The sequence below is a fragment of the Cnephaeus nilssonii genome (assembly GCF_951640355.1).
Source record: "Cnephaeus nilssonii genome assembly, chromosome: 8".
NCBI classification, from domain to species: domain Eukaryota; kingdom Metazoa; phylum Chordata; class Mammalia; order Chiroptera; family Vespertilionidae; genus Cnephaeus; species Cnephaeus nilssonii.
In genome coordinates this window covers 96,111,401-96,133,830 of record NC_137079.1, presented here as the reverse complement: position 1 = coordinate 96,133,830, position 22,430 = coordinate 96,111,401, and the positions used below count along the sequence as shown (strand labels likewise).

The following is a 22,430-nucleotide window of genomic DNA, read 5'->3' as shown; positions in this document are numbered from 1 at the left end:
AGCAGGTCCTTTAATAATGCTGCTTCCTGCGATACTGTTTCAGTATAACGTTGATGAGATGCCACAGAAACTACTGGTTTTGTTATATGTTGTTTTGTCATAGTTCCAAGAACCTAGGGATGATGTTAAGTGAAGACTTACTGTATCTCATATACAGTATTTCTCTCTTTGTGTCTGGCTTATTTCACTTAGCATAATGTTTTTAAGATCCATCCATCTTCTGTCACATATCAGAGCTTCATTTTTTCTTTTTCTTTTTCTTTTTTGGCTTATAAACAACAAGCAATTATTTCTCATAGTTCTGGAGGCTGGGAGCCCAAGCCCAAGATCATGGTGCCAGCAGATTCAGTATCTGGTGATAGCCTATTTTTTTGTTGGTTTGTTTTTTATAATTACAGTTAATATTCAATACTAGAGGCCTGGTTCACGAATTTGTGCATGGGTGGGGTCCCTCAGCCGGGCCGGCAATTGGGGCCAATCAGGGGGGCCAGCCTGCCGGGGGTAGGGACTGCGGGAGGTTGGCTGGCCGCCCGCCCCCCCCAATCAGGGCCAGTCAAGCGGGGGCAGACCAGAGGGAGGGACCGCGGGAGGTTGGCCCCAGCAGCAAGCTAACCAATGGCTGATTCCACAAGGAATCGGGCTCCCTCCTCCCTCCTGTCTGGGTCTGGAGTGCAGGGGAACCAGATTCAGGGTTGTCGGCCCCCAGCAGCAAGGTCTGGGTCAGTGTGTCATAGCTACCGGCTGGTCGTCCAGTCATTCGCTCATAACGGTCACTTAGGCTTTTGTATATATAGATTAGTTTCAGGTGTACAGCGTATTGGTTAGAGAGGTATATAACTTATGAAGTAATCCCAAAGATAAGTCTAGTACCCACCTGACACCATACATAATTATTACAATACTAGAGGCCCGATGCATGAAGATTCATGCAAGAATAGGCCTTCCTTCCCCGGGCTGCTGGCACCGGTTTCCCTCTGGTACCAAGGACCTGGGTTGCTTCGCTCCGGCTGCTGCCAGGCACCCGGGACCCAGGCTGCTGTGCTCCAGCCACCGCAAGGCATCTGGGACCAGGGCTGCATTGCTCCGGCCACTGTCGCCACCCACTGAGGGCGTGCACCGAGCCGTGCAGCTGCTCGAAGCACACCCCCACCCCTGGTGTGTGTGTGTCCGCTGGGGCTGGGGGCGGCATGCAGCCCCCTCCTGCCCATCTGCGCACGCAGCTCCTCCTGAGCAGTCGTGATGTAGCCTCCTCGAGCTGGTCATGATGACTGGCTAATTTGCATATTACCTGTTTATATATACACACTAGTGACCCGGTACATGAAATTCGTGCACATTAAAAGGGGATTAATTAGAGAAAATAATTTAATATTGCTACTTGCCCTTTCTCTATAATAGAAGTGTCAGAGATGAAAGAAAATTAGTAAAATGTATATGAAAACCTTCCTCCTGTCAGAATCTGGGGCTCACCATGGGACCCAGAGTCAAGTCCCCGCCCACCCACATGCACCTCAAAATCGCGTGAGACCCAGACCCGGCCGCCCCCCCCTCCCATTGGGCTAGATCCAGACCCAGCCAGTCCCACCCTTGTCAAGCCCTGCTGGGAAGGGGGCATAGCCTTAGGTCCTCTGGCCCGGCGCCAGGGTGGGGGTCATGGCCTTAGGTCCCCCAGCCCAGACCAGGGCGGGGGGCATGCCTTGAGGTCCTCCGTCAAGCCCCGCTGGGTGGGGGGGCATGGCCTGAGGTCCCCCGTCAAGCCCCACCAGGTGGGGTGGCGCAGCCTCAGGTCCCCTGTCAAGCCCCGCTGGGCGTGGGAACGGCCTGAGTTCCCCCGACCCAGCACTGGGGGTGCACCTTGAGGTCCCCTGTCAAGCCCTGCTGGGTGGGGGGTGCGGTCTGAGGTCCCCCGGCCTGGTGTCGGGGTGGGGGGCGTGGCCTGAAGTCCCCTGTCAAGCCCCACTTAGTGGGGGGTGCGACCTGAGGTCCCCCAGCCTGGCGCTGGGGCGGGGGGAGCAGCCTGAGGTCCCCTAGCCCAGCACCAGGATGGGAAGCGCGGCCTGATATCCCCCGTCAAGCCCTGCCAGGTGGGGGACACGGGCCTGAGGTCCCCTGTCAAGCCGCACGGGGGCAGGGGAGGGCGTAGCCTCAGGTCCTGCTGATTGCTAGTTAAGGCTCCTTATGGGAACTTGGCCTCACTTGTGGGTGCAGCCATCTTTGTGATGGAGTGATGGTCAATTAGCATATTCCCTCTTTATTAGATAGGAGATAGATAGATAGATAGACAGACAGACAGATAGATAGATGATAGATTGTTGACTATATTCCCTAGGCCAGTGATGGCGAACCTATGACACACGTGTCATCACCGACACGCGTAGCCATTTCTGATGACACGCGGCCGCTGAGGTGGCCGCATGCCAAGGATGAAACATTTGCTGCTCCTAAGGATGAAACATTTGCGAAATAATGTTTTTTCCTCAAAGTGACACACTACCCAAGTTATGCTCAGTTTTTTGGCGAAGTTTGACACACCAAGCTCAAAAGGTTGCCCATCACTGCCCTATGCTGTACTTTACATCTCAATAACTGCCAATTTGTACTTCTTAATCCCTTCACATTTTTCACCTAATCCTCAACCTCCCTCCCAGTTTGTTCTCTGTATCTATGTTTATTTCTGTTTCATTTAGAATTTCATTCTTTTTTAATGACTAAGTAATATTCCGTTGTACATATACACCACATTTTGTTTATTCATTCATCTGTTGATGGACTGTTTCCACTTGTAAATAATACTGCTATTGTAACTGGAATCAATGTTCAGCGGCTTGCCTCCACAAAAGCCAAACTCATGAGACAGCTGCTTATGAAAAAGGAAAATGGTTTAGTCAAGTGCCGGAGACCTGAGAAGATGGGGGGACTCTTGTTGCAAAGCTCATCTTCACATCTCAGTGCCGGCAGAGGAAAAACAGAACAAAGAAATCAAGGGGAGTGGGTTAAAAAGTTCTCTATGTGCAGGCCAGCACAGTCCATTCCGATAAGGATCTTGAAAGTGATCAAGTGATAGTCTGGTGTGCATCATCTTTGTCTTCATCATCCTGGTTTTACAGTTGAAGGTCAGCAAATGCCCCAGAACTGGGATGACCGAAGGTTAGAGTCTGCATCTTCTGAAGTTAGATAAACATGCTGTTTATCTACAAGCTACATATTAAGAGTCAGCATTTACAGAAACAATGTCAAAAGAATGGTGGGTTATAATTACCCACTATTACACTATGATCATGAGTGTACAAATAGCTCTTTGAAACCCTGCTTCCAATTACTTACACTGGGTTTAATGGATTCTTTGGAGAAATGTCTATTCAAGCCTTTTGACCATTTTTTGATTAGGCTGTCCTTTTGTTGCTGAGTTGTAGAAGTTCTTTACATTCTGGATATTAACTCCTTATCAGATATATGATCTGCAAATATTTTCTCCCATTCTGTAGGTTGTCTTTTCACTTTCTAATAATGTCCTTTGATGCACAAAAGATGTGGTTTTTAATGAAGCCAAATTTATGCATTTTCTTCTTTTATTGCTCATGCTACTGGTATCAAAGCTAAAAACCTATTGCCCAATCCAAGGTCATGAAATGCTACCCCCATGTTTTCTTCTGAGAGTTTATGGTTTTAGCTCTTTAGATTCACTTTGAGCTAATTTTTATATATGGTTTAAGATAGGGATCCAACTTCATTATTTTGCATGTGGCATTCCAGTTGTCCCCATATCATCCTCTCTCTCCTACTCTCTCCTACCCTCTCCTCCTCCTCCTCCCTCTCCTCCTTCTCCTTTGCTTTTTTTGTTTCCTCAAGAAACCCATTAAAAGGTTATAAAACCAGTTACTGAATTTGTTAAAATATTTTTGGAGGGAAATTGTCAACTCTCATTTTATTACCATTCCTATAGTGTGCCCACTCAAAATATAGAGTGGTCAGATTATTATGATCTCTGAATGCATAATAATCTGGCCACTCAGTGTATATCCTATATAATAAAAGGCTAATATGCAAATTGTCTCCTCGACCAAGAGTTCAACCAGCAGGCAGGCCAGCCAACCACCCAAGTCCCCTCCCCATGGCCAGGCTGGCCGGACCCCACCCATGCACGAATTCATGCACCCGGCCTCTAATATATATATATGTGTGTGTGTGTGTGTGTGTGTGTGTGTGTGTGTGTATTTGTATAGAGATCATAATAATTTGGCCACTCAGTGTATATATACACACTTTGAATAATTATAAATTCCAATGGATTAAATCTGAAAAGAAAGAAATACCAATTGAGCTACCAGCTGTATACATTTTGGGGGGATACCCAAATCAAGAAATTGAGGTCAAGAGAAGTTTGGTGACTTGCCCAGGATCAGAAATTTTCTGAATGACAGAATTCGAACTACACCACAACTGCTTACATGGGTTATATTACTGGAAACAGTCACAGGAGCATACCTAATTTCTTGGTCTTATTTATTTCAAAAGCAAAATATAGAGCACTATAATTACAATACATAATTAATAAATCACTAACAAACTATCTCCAAAGAGCCTAAGATAAATAAACAAAACAGAAATATCAACTATAAGGTTAACTTTGTCCAACAATTATAAGAGTTCCTCAAGAGAAGTAAACCTTTTTCTGATACTTGAGCCTCATTGAACCTTACTAGGTCAGTGAGTGATATAAAGGATAACCCTGGCAACATACCTAGAATTAAGCACAGAAATGAGTTTGTTATTTCTTTTTATCCCTCAATGCAAGACAAAGTACAATTCAAAATACTTAAAGTATGATTCAGTAATAACAATTCTATAGGAATGTGGACCAAATACCACAAGGCTCAAACGGTCAGTGATCTCAGTGTCTGGTTTTATCTAGAAGAAAAATCTAAGCACACAAAGCAATGATTCTTCAAACTTATTTTAATCATGAAACTCATTCTTCTAACCAAAATATTTTAATAATGTCTAACATATTTAATAGATCAAAAAAGAGCTGCTCTGGCTGAAATGGGTGATAGGTACCAGAATGCCCCCAATTTCTCTTGTTAATAAGAAAGACCCCAGGAAACAATTTTGAAAACCACTGATATGTCACATATTGTTAGAAATGTGAATAACAGCTTTTCTAAAATGTATTAATATCTATTAAATGTTAATGACACATTCCCTTCAACCTATCAATCCCTCTCTTCCTACTATCTCATAGTAATAAAATCAATATAAACATGCAAGAATATTTATTTCAGCATAGTTTATAGTGGGGGAAAAACATGAAAAACACCTGATATATCAACAAGGATACAGCTAAAGGAAGTATGGTATGTCTTTACCATGGATTATTATACAGTTATTACGAAGAACAAATTGTATCAGATCATCTACAACAGTAATTTTCAAACTATCTCATGGCACACATACACTAATTACTAAAATTCTGCAAGACACCAAAAAAATACATTTTTTGCCGATCGGACAATCTAAGGGAAAAGATGTCAGTGCTCTTGACTAAATAATCAGTCAGGTATTGCATGTTTTAAAAATTCTTGCAGCACGCCAGTTAAAATTGCTGATCTATACTGAGAAGTGAGAAAAGCATTAGTATTCTCAAGTGTGTATGTATGTATACATGGTAGGTGCTGATAACACTTTTGTAAGACAAGCACTACCACAACTACACCGAAAATAAAAGTACCTCTGGGGAGATGGGAAAAAATAAAAAAATATGTACAGAACTAAATGGCAAATACAGATTTTAAAATTATTCCTACTGTATGTAAAAACAGACTTAAACATGCTTTGACTTTGAGAAATGCTATTTCACAAGTATTTGTAATAAAGTTTTTTAAAAACAATCCTTAAAGAAAGAAAAACAAATAATCTACAAGTACTGTGTATTGACTATCCTTCAAGTTTTCTTCATTAAAATTGAACTTTCAAATGAAGACTAAGCAACAGATACTCAAGGTGAGAGAGAGGAAGTGGGGAGAAAGAGAAAGAGGAGGGGTGGCATTGATCCGCTGCCTCCAGCACACAACTCGATTGGGGATCGAACCTGTAATAACCCAAATATGTGCCCTGACTAGGAATCAAACCCGCCACCCTTTGGTGCACAGGACAGCGCTTCATGAGCCACACCAGCCAGGGCTGTAACTGCTGTTATTTAAGAATAAAAAAGGAAGCATTTTTTTCTTTCAATATATGTGCAATTCTTAGACCATAAATATGTATTAAGCTTTTTGTACCTAACTAAAACAAAACTATTAAGTATTATTTATTGGCTCAATAAAGAAAAAAAGATGAAATACTAAGGGTACTATGAACGAAAGAACCTCACTGTATGTTTACAAGAGATTCTCGCAGACGTATGTAAGTGGCACTATGGTACATCTTTACCCTATCTTCAGTGGTGACAGGGCAAAGAAAATAAAAAACTGAGAAGACTGAAAGAAATCATACCAAAAATGAGTAGGATAACAGGCTGCTCTCCATCAGATGTCCTTCTAGAAAAGCAGCAGACAAAACTAAAGGTTGAATACAATAATTAAGAAAATATCCAAATGTTGCTTGTATTATGTTGATTTATTTAAAGGAAAGGCTAATTCGTCTCAAAGCTCTGGTTATCTCAATGGTTTGAAATTCTCTTTAATAGCTGAGCCCTAGTTTGAAACAAAATTTCCCACCAACTTCTAAAGTTACAAAATATCTAAAAAGCAGAGGTCTCTGTTTTTAGCTCAGGAGCAGCCTAGGACGACAGTCTGGCTTTCCTCCTCCACACCTGTAATAGTGTTCACTGGAACCTATGGGCTTCAACAAAATAGCTTAAGGTTGTTGTAGAGAAGCGAACAACCTTCAATTAGAGGAGCTCAGCTTTATAGATCTCATTTTGAATAATGATTTCCTTGGAAAAGCACATTACAAGCTTTAGTCTAAAGCTATAACAATGACTTTCAAACTTTTCTAAATTGCAATACAACCCAGTATATAAGCACACTTCAGGAAACAAACAAAACAAAAAAACAAAGACAAAAAACAAAACAAAAAAACAACCCTGATTACATAACAGTCTTCTTTTGTGTAATTCATTCAGAGATTTTCTACTCTAATTGAAAACCGTTTACAGAAGTCTGGCCTGAAACTACCTCAATGACTTCTCAACCTAGGGAAAAAAATTACAGTGAGTGGGGAGGGAAAAAAGGTAAGAACAAATATGAACAAACAAAAACATAATATTTCCACCTCATCGTGCATACCAAAAAACAAATAAAAACAACAAAAGGGGTGGATAGAAAGGAGGGAATATGCATAAAAATTTTATCTCTGGTTAAGAAAAACTTTTCAACCTGAAAACAAGAGATAAACCTTTGTATCTTTTTCAGTGAAACTCCTGATTTTATGGTGGGCAACTGCATTGTAACATTTATCTCTCCTCTTCCCCAAATCCATTAAAATGGCCAAAGAAATATAAAATGAAATATAAAATAAAAAAATGAAAGTGGTGTTAGAAATCAGATCACTTACTATGCTGATATTCAAAACAAGCCAAACCTGGCAGAATTCAGTAAACCAACTAAGAAATCACTGGGAAGAGGGTGATGCTGGAATGAAGACAAGAGGGTCAAAGTTCCCTGCCTTAGGCCCACCATAATTAACAAACAAGCAAACAGAATCTTCCAGTAACATACACCTACCTCTACAGCAACTCCTTTCCAATTCATGTTAATAATCTCAGTTCAGAGAACAAGGCAAACAAGATTTTGAAAGCCCACCAGAAACCAAAATAGAAATAAGATAGGCTTTGCACCTGAACTTTCTTGACTTGGCATAGTCTCTGCAAGATAAATCAAGTTGGGATTTTGTGACCCAACACTCTCTCAGGAATCTGTCTTGACACAAACTCTGCCAATATGCTCCCCAACCCACATACCCTAACAATATTGCAACTTTTTTTTGAAACTTCTCTTAGTTAGTTCATTGACCATACCAGGGATAACCCACAAAAGAAAAAAACAAACAAAAAAAACACACAACAGGCCAAATAAAATAAAACGTTAATACAGAAACACAAAATTATTTTTTAAATTTTAATTAGTATTTTCAATGAAATATGGAGAGATTTGTATACATAATAACTAAAATAGACTACCATGAAAAGTAGCTATAATAAAACCAAAGAATTCTGGGGACTTGAAAGCATAATAGTCCAAATTGGAAAGGTTGTGGGGAGAGGTAACTAAATATTAACAGAAGCAGGGAAGTCAGACTCATCCTTTAAATGAGAATCCCAGAAAGTTCCCAGTATATAGCAAATCTAATTCTTAGTAAATTAAAAAGCAAAACCTCTGTGGAGTTAAAACAGAACAAAAACTTCTCAATTTAGACTCCCAAATTTTAAGCACAATTATGAGTCCTACTCAAGGATCAGCGAACACGTAAGAAACAAACCACGACCCATTAAGACGAGTGCCCTATTGAATTCAGGGCTCACAGTTCTAAACAATTGATGTGTATTCATTCATTTAATCCTCACCAACAGCCCTGTGAGGTAAGCAATCTCTTTTCCTAGAGAGTAAGGCATAAACAGATTAAGCAACTTGCCCAAAGCTGACTAGCTACTAGCTTTTAAGAAGTGGGGTAGGGACTCAAACACAATCAAGTCAGCTCCAGAGCCCACATTTTTACCACAGTACTGACTCTCAAAGGTAAATATTAGATTTTCATAGCAAAAACAAACAAACAAAAAGCTTGGTTCAAATGTTGAGTCTATCACCAACCTTGGCATCTTGGTAACTCAAGCAACTTAAGTCTGTCTCCTCAACTATAATAAGTATCACAGGATTATTATGAGTATTTAGTCATGAATATAAACACGTGAGTGATTATTATAAGTAACAATAGTTAACACTTACTTTATAAGTAACAATAGTTAACACTTACTAAGTACATACTGGCATATATAAAAACAGTACCTACCCTAAGCACTTCACAAAGGTTATTTTATTTAATCCTCAAAATAATCTCAGAAAGTATCATTACTCTCCTAACCATTTTTACAGGTGAGGAAACAGATTCAGAGAGATGAAGAGACTTGTGCAAGATCAGAATGATTATAAAATGGCCCAATTCTCTATCCCTCCTAGTATACATACATACTCGTGTAATGTGACACTGCAACTCATTCCCATCAAGAGGAAGAGTTCATTTCCCCACACCTTGAATCTTGCCTGGCCTCCTGACTTGCCTTAGCCAACAGAACATGGCAGAAGTGACACTGCATCAATTCCAAGTGTAAACCTCAAGAGACCTTGCATGTTTCCACTACCTCTCTTTGAATACTGCCACTACCATGTGAACAAGCAAAAACTTGCCTGATGAATGATGAGAGTCATCCTTAATCATCTGGCAGAGCCAGCCAACCACCAGAAATAGGAGAAGTCACCCTAGACCAGCCAGCCCCCAGACAACCTGCCAAGTGACCACAGATATATGAGTGACACTAGATGAAATCACCTTGGTTAAAATGAGTCCAATCTAGCCCAGATGATCAGAAACATTCATCTGATCCACAGATTCACGAGGAATAATAATATACACTGAATTGGGAGTGGGGAGAGGTTATAGAATAACTAGAGGCCCGGTGCATGAAATTTGTGCACGGAGGGGGGTGTCCCTCAGCCCAGCCTGTACCCTCTCCAATCTGGGACCCCTCAAGGGATGTCCAACTGCCCGTTTAGGCCCGATCCCGGTGGGACAGTCGGACATCCCTCTCACAATCCAGGACTGCTGGCTCCCAACTGCTCGCCTGCCTGCCTTCCTGATTGCCCCTAACCGCTTCTGCCTGTCAGCCTGATCACCCCCTAACCACTCCTCTGATAGACTAAATGATGCCAAACTGCTCCCCTGCCAGCCTGTTTGCCCCCAATTTCCCTCCTCTGCCGGCCTGGTCACCCCTACTGCCCTCTCCTGCAGGGTTGATCACCTCCACCTGCCCTCCCTTGCAGGCCTGGTCCCTCTCAACTGCCCTCCCTTGCAGGCCTGGTGCCTCCCAATTGCCCTCCCCTGCTGGCCATCTTGTGGTGGCCATCTTGTGTCCACATGGGGGCAGGATCTTTAACCATATGGGGGCAGCCATCTTGTGTGTTGGAGTGATGGTCAATCTGCATATTACTCTTTTATTAGATTATTAGATAGGATAGCCAACTGAAATTCATGGTAAGGTAGGAGAGCTGACTCCAAACTCACCCTCTAGTCACTACACTATATAACTTCCAGTTTCAGAGCAGACATAACATGCAATGCTACTGAAATATTTTCTTTTGTGAAAAAGAAAAAAGTCATTTATACTCACTATTTTATATTATCCTACCTAATAATAGACAAATATGCAAATTGACCGCACCTTCGCCACGCCCACCAACCAATCAGGACGAGTATGCAAATTACCCAACAAAGATGGTGACTAATTTGCATATAAAGACAGCATAGAAAGAAGCCAAGAGATGCTGAAGGGAGCAAAGCTGCGGAGAAGCAAGCAAGCCGGGGGGGGGGGGTGAGGGTGGGAGGGAGGAGCGGAGGCGGGGCCGGGGGAGAAGGAAGGAGAGCGGGGCGGGCTGGCGGAGAAGGCGGGCCGGGGGACAAGGGAGGAGCGGAGGCGGGGCGGGGTAGAGTGCAGCAGGAAACCCTATTGCAGGATTTTTCCTGCAACGGGAACGCTAGTGTTAAAATAATTTATAAAATAGTTCAAAATGGTAAATATAATTCTTGTTTTCTTCTTTAGGAAACCAAAAAAAAAAAAAGCATAACAGACCTAAAATTAGATCGCAATTATTAACAACCATCTGTCCATTAATTTATTAAGTATTACATAATAAAGAAAAACTACATCTACTTATCTGGATATATTTACAATTCACTCAATATAAATAAATACCTGTGAATAGGGTATTCTGATTAACTCCAAGTATTGTAAAACGTATGTATTAATTTGTATTAACTCAATCTCACTCTTAAATAACTTACTTTGCTTCCCAATATATATCTACCCACCTATAGGCATCTATGCCCACACAGTTCCTTGGTGGATCTTAGCTTTCACTAAGAGATGCAGCAAGGGTTCCATTAAACTGGAAGTTGAGAATGCCACCCAGCCACTTTGGCCTTTTCATGCCAATGAATCAACAAAGAAGAGGGTGGAACTAACCAAGGTGAGTGATCTTCCAAGGGGGGAAGCTAGGTTGCTAGTACATAAGAGAGGCTAAGGAAAAGTATGCAGGAGTTCCTCTAGGATGCCATTTAGCATTTCCATGTATTGTACTGTGATTAAAGTCAGTGGAAACAATACAAGCAGGACTGCAAATGATCCAGACCTTTAAGGAATAAAGGTTTGGGTCACTCCACCAGGCAAAAACCACAACCAGCTAAGGTAGTACTTGCCAAGAACAGAGGGAATGTGAAATGACAGAAGGAGTAGGCAATTATAGATAACTACAACCACATCATTAGTTGCAAAAATGAAAATTCTAATGAGTATATCTCTGTATATTGATGTAAAAAATTTACACGTATATTAACAAACTTACTTATCTCCCTTTCTATAGTCATCTCATAGTAGCTAATCTCATATCATATTTCAGTATTGTTTTTTTACTTATTTTGAGTGTATGTTTATTAAAGCTGGGGGTAGTGAAACAAGGAATGGCTTAGGGCAGAAGCAATAGGAGAGAGCCTAGGCTGGGCTTATCTGTAAATTAAATGAGATTAAAAGAAGTGTGTATAGGTGCCATGGTAACAAGATAAAACTGTGATGGCTTTTTATTGTCATCTTAGGTAGGCTGAAAGTACATTTCTCCAAATTCTGTTCCCTGCATGGTGTGGGTTAGGGTTGGCCTATAAAGAAATTCTCATGAGATTAAGAAGACAAAAGTGAAGTAGCAGAAATGTTCAAGATGTCAACCATTTTCACACATTCTCATGGCTATTTGGGCTCACTTTCATTGGCCTGGGGCAGCAACTTGGCCCACAGTTCCTCCAGCTCTGGTCAGCTCTCCTTTGCTTTTCCAAATAATACGGGGTCTGGTTTATATGCAGGTCTACTGAGGTGTGCCACACCTACTACAAGTTACCTGTATCAAAGTTGCAAGTCTGGAAGCAGTGAGACAGTGATAAAGTTTCAAGTGTGTGCTCACAGGTTCCAGTTTATTTCCTTAAGTTTCAGATTTTTAGAGGTTCCAGTTTAACCTTACTCTCCCGCACTTCAACCTATCTTCCCTTCTCAAGAGTCAGCCCTGATGACTGATTTCAAGCCTAGCATCAGACTCAGGAGTGTATAACCAGTTCTTACAATTGGTAAAAATCAATCATGACGATAATTTTAATTCTCTTTAAACCCTAATTGATAGAGATGGAAATGTTATTTAGGGCTAAACTATAATAGAAAGAGCTAAATGTGTCCACCTGTCTCTTAAATAAAGAGAAAAAGTCCAATACCATAATTGGGGTTTCATCATGTAACTCACTTTCCTTTTGTCAGCAAAAATATTTAAGGATTTACCTGAAGAACATTAAGGATTTACCTCGTAGGAAACAGGCCTCTGTGATCCATCTTCAGCACAGTCAACTTTTAATGGAAACAGTTACTGGATTTTCCCAGGGCAAACAGAATATAGGAAGGAGGGGAAAGGGTGTAAGAACGAAGAACTGTGTACATGAGCCAGCATCACAGTGGAAAGCCCGAGGTGCCTGCCTCAACTAGACGGGGAGGTGGAGACAACTAGAAAAGGCCTCAGCCCATTTTTTTTAAATGGCCCAATGGGAGACAATGAGAACTGACCTATCTATAGGGAAAACTGTTAACCCCATAGTACTCAGCCAATGAGGAACTGGAGGGACTCTCGCACCCTACAGCCTGTGCTCTGTAATCACTACTCCGTGTGTACCTGTGCTCTGTAATCACTACTCCGTGTGTGCCTGTTCAATCGGGCACCCAGTCTTGCAAGACCGTATTAAAAGTCTCGTTTTTGCCATACTTCTGTCTCCGAGTCCATTATTTGAATTTGGACAGGTGAGCATTTCTCACAACCTGAAGAACATCAAGTTTTGAATGCATTTGCTTTCTAAAGTAGTAAGTTCAAATTTTAAAATATACCTTCTCACAAAGTTATATTTATACTAGAGGCCCGTTGCAGAAGATTCCTGCAAGAATAGGGCTTCCTGCGGCCTTCTACGCCACCCCGCCTGCTTCCCTCCCTTCTCCATCGCCCCGCCTTCTTTCCTCCCTTCTTCGCCGCCCCACCTGCTTCCCTCCCATCTCCGCAGCCCCGCCTGCTTCCCGCCCTGCCTGCTTCCCCGCTGCCCCGCTTGCTTCTACGCAGCTTCGCTCCCTTCTGCAGTGCTTGGCTTCCTTCTACGCTGTCTTCAGTCTTCACTCTGCGCCTAGATATGCAAATTAACCGCCATCTTGGTTGGGTTAATTTGCATAGTCGCTCCTGATTAGCTGGTGGGCGTGGCTTGTGGGCGTAGGGGAGGTACGGTCAATTTGCACGTTTCTCTTTTATTAGATAGGATTATAAGAGAATAGGCACTGTCCAAATTCAAGAGAAAAATTAAAAATCAACACACCTTAATAAATTTATTTAGACTACCTTAATGTTAACCTTATACTTATGCTACAAGCATTACATTAGCAGATGCATGCACCATCTCTACAACCAACTCAACCAGTTCCCTTATGTACATACTTTTAAAAAAAATCTGTTTAGCTAAAGTCAGAAGTATAAACTCAAACTTTTGTAGAATAATCCTAAAGGGTCCTCTGGACCTGAGCTACTCCAGCTAACCATTTAAAGTTAAGTAAATGTCCAACATCCGATCATGAACATGAATTTTGAGACTGGAACAGCTGAACATTCACATTTTAGTACTTTTTGCATGGAGTAAAAATACCAAGAGAAGTAAAGGTCAAAGGCAGTTGAAAAATGACATTTTTCTTCCAATATTATCTAGAACCAAGTGTCCCAATGCTGTCTATTAGAGATTGATGCTATTAAAGAGGAAAAGAAACAGCAATAGAAATATGGCTGTTGCCCTAACTGGTTTGGCTCAGTGCATAGAGAACGTCGATCTGCGGACTCAAGGGTCCCAGGTTCGATTCCAGTCAAGGGCATGTACCTTGGTTGCGGGCACATACCAAGTAGGGAGTGTGCAGGAGGCAGCTGATCGATGTTTCTCTCTCATTGATGTTTCTGGCTCTCTATCCCTCTCCCTCTCTGTAAAAAATCAACACAATATATTTAAAAAAATATATGGCTGTCCCTTTCACCAGTCTTTATAAACATTCTTTAGCTCCTGGCTTTTCACTATATATTGTAATTGAAGCAACAGTAAATGTCTATCTTATTCTAAAAATGTGTAACCATAAAAAAAGGTGAGCAACTGTGCTTAATGGCCCAGTTTGAAATGAATGAAAATGAGTGTGTTAAGATTTCTAATAATGGTGGAGTAAGCTTATGCCAACTCACTAAACTAATCTTCCACAGATAACAATTATAAACGCTAGATAAAATACTTTTAAAAATGATCTGAAGGTAAAAGAAAATAAGCAAGAGCTTATTTTGGAAATTGGAGATTTGACCAGTGAAAGAAGGAAGGTACACCAGTGGAGACTCAAATTTATACAGCTTTTCCCCCAAGACACTCTTAGTCTACAATAGCACAAGGTCACTAGAACTCAAGCAGAAAACTACAGTTTTATTAAAGTTCATGGCCACAGAATGACTGTTAATTCAAAGGGAAAATCCAGGAAAGGAGTGAACCACAGCAGGGGGAGGCTCAAAAGCTAATATAAACTCCTTCAAAATTTTCACTGTCCTACAGCATATGCTCAGGGAAGATCTCAAGAAGCCCAGCGGAAAACAACTGGAAAGTTGAAAAACTCGCAGCAATTTCAGCTTCTGCCCACTGCAAAGGAGACATGAGCCTGAAGTTTAACGGAGTTATAAGGACTTAGAAAACACCCCACTCTTTCTACAGACCCATCTTAAAGTATAAGATCAAGCCTGTACAAACCTATAGTACAATTTTAAGCAGAATAACAAAGATCTCAGAAGGAGAAGAGAGATTATTTAAATGTCACAAATTTGGTGAAAAATATCAACTTACAAATCAATAAGCTCAGCAAATTAAGCAGAATACAAAAAATAAATTAAAGAAAAATACACATCAAATTGTTAACAAAACAAAACAACAAAAAAGTTAAAGACACACTGGTGACCAGAAGACAGTAAAAATACATTTGACCCTTGAACAATGTGGGGGTTTAGGAGAGTTAACTCCCGCCTGGTCTAAGATTGGAATAAAACTTAAGTTGGCCCTCCTCATACTTAGATTCCCAACGAGATAGAAAATATCGTCTTCTAATCTGCATATAAGTGAACCATGCAGTTCAAATACATACTGTTCAAGAATCAACTGTACATCTTTTAAATGATTAAAGAAAAAGACTGTCAAAAATATTCTTGAAAAATAAGAGTAAAATATATGCACATTCAACTAAATGAAAGTTATCACTACATCTGTACACTATGCAATGTTAAAGCAAGTTCTTCAAGCTGAAGGGAAAAGACATTAGAGGAAACTTAGATGTACACAAAGAAATAAAGAGAACCTGAAAATAATAATGTAGGTATATACAAAAGACTTATCTCTTATTCTTTTCTCTTAGATTCTTTGAAAAGTAACTATTTAAAGCAAAAAATACCACTGTTGAAGCAAAAGATTACGCATCAATAGCACAAAGATGCTAGATAAAACAAATACAAAACACATAGCGAAATGGTAGTCTTACGCAACCATATAAATAACATTAAATGTAAAATTACCAAACCCTCCACTCAAAGGTAGGGATTGTTAGGTAGGTTTACTATTAGAAAAGAAGGGAGGCAGGGAGGGAGGAAGATGGGAAGGGACAGGAAGGAAAGGACAGACAAAAAGAAAACAAACCCATTAAATATATGCTGTCTATAGGCAATGAGCTTTAAAACAAACACAATCAGGTAAAAAGTATGATGATGAAAAATTATACACCATAAATGTAAACATTAAATAAAAAAGAACTGGTCTAGTTACATTAATAGCAGGAAAAAAACAACTTCAATAAAGGAGAATTACTACAGGTAAAAAGGTTCAATTCATCCAGAAGGCATAACAGTCTTAAATGAAAATGCACCTAATACTAGAACTTGAAACAAAAACTGCATGAAAAAAATATATGAAGCAAAAACTGATAAGAAATGAACAATTCTGCAATTATAGTTGTAAATTATAATACCCCTCTCTCTCAGCAACTGAAATGAATAAAAAACAATCTGTAGGCACACAGATCAGGGATCAGAAATAAGGTCATCTGCCCATCTTTGTAAATAAAGTTTTATTAGAAGATTGCCATGAACATTCAGTTACATACAAGGCTATTTTGCACTACAAGGACAGAGTACTTGCAACAGAGACTATATAATCAAAAAACCATACAACATTTTCTAAAGCCTCTTACCAGGAATTTTCTGACCTCTGATATAGATTATTTGAACACTATTAACCAACTTGACTTAATTGTATAATAAACCGTGTACATCATAAAATAAGATAAAATAAGTCTCAAATTTCAAGACAAAACACTCAAAGAATATATTCTCTGACCACCAGAGAATTATAATAGAAATATCTTACAATAAGCTATATAGAAAAACCCAAAATATTAAATAACCCATGCTTTAAAGAAATCAAAAGGAAAATTAGCAAATACTTTGAACTGATTCATAATGAAAATACAACATATAAAATTTTGTTGTGGGATGTAGCAAAGCAATGCTTAGAAAGAAAAGTATAGCTTGAAGTGCTTATATTTTTATAAATTTAAACTAGAAGCCCGGTGCACAAAATTCGTGCACGGCGGGGGGTTGTCCCTCAGCCCAGCCTGTACCCTCTCAAATCTGGGACTCCTGGAGGGATGTCCGACTGCCCGTTTAGGCCCGATCCTGGTGGGATCGGGCCTAAACGGGCAGTCGGACATCCCTCTCACAATCCAGGACTGCTGGCTCCCAACTGCTTGCCTGCCTGCCTTCCTAATTGCCCCTAACCGCTTCTGCCTGCCAGCCTGATCACCCCCTAACCACTCCGCTGCCAGCCTGGTTGATGCTTAACTGCTCCCCTGCCAGCCTGTTTGCCCCCAACTTCCCTCCTCTGCCAGCCTGGTCACTCCTAACTGCCCTCTCCTGCAGGGTTGATCACCTCCAACTACCCTCCCTTGCAAGCCTGGTCCCTCTCAACTCCCTCCCTTTCAGGCCTGGTCCCTCACAACTGCCCTCCCTTGCAGGCCGGGTGCCTCCCAGCTGCCCTCTCCTGCTGGAAATCTTGTAGTGGCCATCTTGTGTCCACATGGGGGCAGGATCTTTGACCACATGGGGGCAGCTATATTGTGTGTTGCAGTGATGATCAATCTGTATATTACTCTTTTATTAGATAGGATAGAGGCCTGGTACAGGGGTGGGGGCCAGCTGGTTTGCCCTGAAGGGTGTCCCGGATCAGGGTGGGGTTCCCTTGGGGCGTGGGGCGGCCTGAGCGAGGGGCCTGTGGTGGTTTGCAGGCCGGTCACGACCCCTGGCAACCCAAGCGGAGGCCCTGGTATCTGGAATTTATTTTCCTTCTACAATTGAAACTTTGTAGCCTGGAGCGAAGCCAAGCCTGCTGCTCCCTCCGGGGTGACAGCCATTTCTGTGGCAGTTAATTCACCTTCTACAATTGAAACTTTGTTGCCTTAAGCAGGTGAGCCCAGCCAGGGTGTGCGGAAAGCTTTGCTTCCCCTGTTGCCGCCGGCAACCCTGGCCTGTTCTCTCAAACTCCATTCTGCTGCCATTTGTTTGAATTTGTTTACCTTCTATAATTGAAACTTTGTAGCTTGAGTGGAGGCTTAGGCCTGCAACGGCTATGGAAAGCTTGGCTTCCTCTGTTACCTAGGAAACCTTGCTCTCTGTGGCTATAGCCATCTTGGATTGGGGTTAATTTGCATACTCGCCCTGATTGGCTGATGGGCGTGGCTTATGTAGCAAAGTGATGGTTAATTTGCATATTGCCATTTTATTAGAGGGGATATCTAAATTCCATCTTAAAAAGTTAGGAAAAAAATCAAACCAACAGAAAGTAGAATGAAGGAAATTTTATCGAGATAAGAGCACAAGTTAATTAAAAATAAATCATTGAAACCAAATGCTGTGCAAAGAAATAAAACTGCTAAACCCCTAGCAAAAATGACCAAGAAGAGAATAAACTATAAACTACCAACATCAGGACTAAAAGAGATCACTACAGATTCTATAGACATTAAAGGGATTAGAAGGGAAATTACAAACTTTATGCCAAAAAATTTGATAATGCAAATGAAATAGACAAACTGCTTGAAAAACAAGACAAAATAGAAAATCTGTATAATCATCCCATCCTATATAATAAAAGGGTAATATGCAAATTGACCAAACGGTAGACCGACCGGAACGTCCGCAGCCCCTCACCCCAGCCGGCCCTGCCCCTGAGCCGGGCCGGCCAGCCAACCACCTGTGGCCCTTCTCCCCGGCCGGCCCCGCCCCCAAGCGGGCCCCCCCACCTCAAATGGGGGCGGGGCCGGCATATCACCTGGAGCCCCTTCCCCCAGCTGGCCTGCTCCTGATGGCCCCCATCAGGCGGGCCGGCTGGACCCCTCCAGTGCACGAATTCGTGCACCGAGCCTCTAGTATATTTACTAAAGAAACAAAATCTATCAAAAGCCTTCCCAGGTACCCACACAAAAATCCCTCCATGCTTGGATGGCTATCAAACGTTAAAAAATATATACTAATCGTATACAACTGTTTCTGAAAACAGAAGAAACACTTCTTAAATAGTTTTAAACAACTAGCATAAACATGCTACCAAAAGGCATTACAATAAATTACAATTACAGACCAATATTCCTCATGAACATAGATACTAAAATCCTTAAGAAAATATTAGCAGAACAAATCCAGAAATATTAAAGGACAATAATACATCATAACCAAGTGAGGTTTTCCCAGAAATGCAAGTTTGGTTTAACTTTCAAAAATTATTAAATGTAACTCACTAAAGTAACAGAATAAAGGGTAAAAACCACACAATCATCTCAATAAATACCAAAAAGATGATATTTGACGAAAATCAACACTTATTCATTATTTAAAAATAAAAATCTCAGTACACTGAATATATAAAGGAACATCCTTCACCTGATATTTCTTCTTTCAATCTACAAAAAAACATACTGCTTCCCCCATAAGATCGGGAACAAGACAAGATGACCATTCTCACCATTCCTCTTCAACATTAAATTGAAGATGCCAGACAATACAATAAGGTAAGATAAAAAGAAACATAAAATAGAAAAGAAAAGAGTAAAACTGTCTTATTCATAGATATCATGGTTTTGTGAAGAAAATCCTGAGGAATCTACAAAGGACTAATGGAACTAAATAAATTTAAGCAAGGTCAAAGAATACAAGGACAATAATTTTTAAAACAATTATTATATATGTAGACTAGCAGGAAAAATTTGAAAAATGAAATTTAGAAAATTTTATTTGTAATAGCATCAAAAAGAAAAATCTTTAGGAATAACTAACATGCAAGATCTCTATAGAGAACATTAAAATGTTTCTTTATAAATATGTGAAAGCCTAATTTAGTAAGTTGATGTATATATATACACATATACACAGCAAGTCCTCGGGTTACATTGGAGATCCATTCCTAGGGCGCAACGTAACGCGATTTTCGCCGTAAGTCGGAATCCACCTACATAAGCACTTACATCACTCACATGGAGAATATACACAGCAGTAATGAAGTGAAACAGTAAAAAAAACTTAAAATAAAGATAACAATTCCTGACCTTTACTTGTGATAAATCTATATAATAAAGAGCCAGGGTCGTAATGACTGTTATGACGGAAGGCTCGACCAGACCGGAAGTCAGTGCTGGGTTGCCGTGGTGACCCAGCACTGACTGGGGCTGCTGCCGGCGCCCCGACCCAGCACTGACTGACTTGGGGACTGCGGATCAGGCCCAGAGAGAGGTCTACAGAGAGAGGGGCAGGGTCTGATCCGTAGCCTCTGTAGCAGCTGTTGATCAGAACTGGCTTCTCTTTCTCTCCCGGCCTGGACAACCCACGCCTCCATTTTTCTCCAGGCCTCCACCGGGGCTGCTGATCAGCCCCACCTTTCTGATCAGGCCCTATTAATAAGCTGAGTCGTTGACTGGCACAGAAACTGACCAATCAGAACCAAATCTGGGTGAATGTAAGGAGCCAATGGCTATCTAGGAGACAGAGCTTTTGACGCTGACTGGAATAGAAACTGACCAATCAGAACCAAATCTGAGTCAACTGTGAGGAGCCAAAGGCTGCCAAGAAGGTGGAGCTTTTGACGCTGACGGGCATAGAAACTGACCAATCAGAACCAAATTGGCCAGCAGAGGAGGGCAGTTGGGGGCGAGATCAGGCTGCCAGGGAAGGGCAGTTAGGGGTGATCAGGCAGGCAGAGGCAGTTAGGGGCGATCAGGCCAGCAGGGGAGGGCAGTTGGGGGCGAGATCAGACCGGCAGGGGAGGGAAGTTAGGGGCAATCAGGCCGGCAGGGGAGAGCAGTTAGGGGCGAGATCAGGCCGGCAGGAGAGGGCCATTGGGGGCAACCAGGCTTGCAGGGGAGGGCAGTTGGGGGCAAGACCAGACCAGCAAGGGAAGGAAGTTAGGGGTGATCAGGCAGGCAGAGGCAGTTGGGGACTCGATCAGGCCAGCAGGGGAAAGCAGTTGGGGGCTCGATCAGGCCGGCAGGCAGAGACAGTTAGGGGCAATCAGGCAGGCAGGCAGAGAGGTTAGGGGTGATCAGGCAGGCAGGCAGAGGGGTTAGGGGCAATCAGGCAGGCAGGCAGGTGAGTGGTTAGGAGCCAGCGGTCCCAGATTGTGAGAGGGGTGTCTGACCGCCGGTTTAGGCCCGATTCCACAGGGGTCCCCGAGGGGTCCCCGATTGGAGTGGGTGAAGGCTGGGCTGAGGGAACCCGCCCCCGTGCATGAATTTCATGCACCAGGCCTCTAGTAAATAATAAAAAACATAAAGCACATATGCACATACGTCGAAATGACGGAACTTCTTATTTTATAAATAAATGGGAGATGGTGATGTAACCACGAAAAGACGTACATCAAGTCCGACATAACCCGAGGACTGTCTGTACACACACACACACATACAGGGATGGGCAAAAGTAGGTTTACAGTTATGAGTATGTGAAACACAGAGTTCATTCTTGTATTATTTATTAATTATTGTATTGTTTATTATGAACAACTGTATACTTACTTTTGCCTACCCATATGTTTACTGGTATAGTACATGTGAAAATAAAAATGATCTAAACAACCGGTTTGGCTCAGTGGATGGAGCGTTGGTCTGTGGACTGAAGGGTCCCAGGTTCGATTCCAGTCAAGGGCATGTGCATTGGTTGCGGGCACATCCCCGGTGGGGGGTGTGCAGGAGGCAGCTGGTCGATGTTTCTCTCTCATCGATGTTTCTAGCTCTCTATCCCTCTCCCTTCCTCTCTGTGGAAAATCAATAAAAATATATTTTTTTTAAAAATGATCTAAACAAAAGGAGGTACACAACTGTACCAATAATCTATCTACACTAATAAAAGAGAAATATGCAAACTGACCATCACTTCATGATGCCCACCAGCCAATCAGGAGTGAGTATGCAAATTAACCCGACAAAGATGGTGGCGGCTCCGCCCCCCAGCTGCTCTGGGCCTCTGGGCAGCACACATGCAGGCACGGAACAGCCGGGAGGAGCGGGATGCCTGCTATGAGGGGGACAGCGGGGGGGCAGAGGGAGCTACAGGAGTGGCACTCCAGCTGGAGCAAAGACTGAAGGCTCCAGCCACAGCGAAGACTGAAGGCTCTGGCCGCAGTAAAGACTTCGGCCAGAGCGAAGACGGAAGGCAGCGGCCAGAGCGAAGGCCTGGGTCCCAGGTGCCAGAGGAAAACCGGTGCCAGCAGCCAGGGGAAGGAAGGCCTATTGCACGAATCTTCGTGCAACGGGCCTCTAGTTGATGTATAATAAGCTATCCCAAAACCTAGCAGTTGAAAACAATACTTATTATCTCAATTTCTAAAGGTCAGGAATCCGGGAGCAGCTTAGCTGGTGGATCTGGCCCAAAGGTCTCATGAGATTTCAGTCAAATTGTAGTTAGGTCTGCAATCAACTAAAGACTAGAGGATCAGCTTCCAAGCTTACTCAAGGCTATTGGCAGAAGGCCTCAGTTCTTTGTCATATAGCTATTAGT

General features: G+C 42.1%; 1 protein-coding gene across 7 annotated transcripts in view; it reads right to left on the bottom strand.

The window, feature by feature from the left end:
• The window catches only part of PDS5B (PDS5 cohesin associated factor B), a 258,856-nt gene that overhangs the window by 214,455 nt on the left and 21,971 nt on the right, over window positions 1-22,430 (bottom strand). The window lies entirely within an intron of this gene.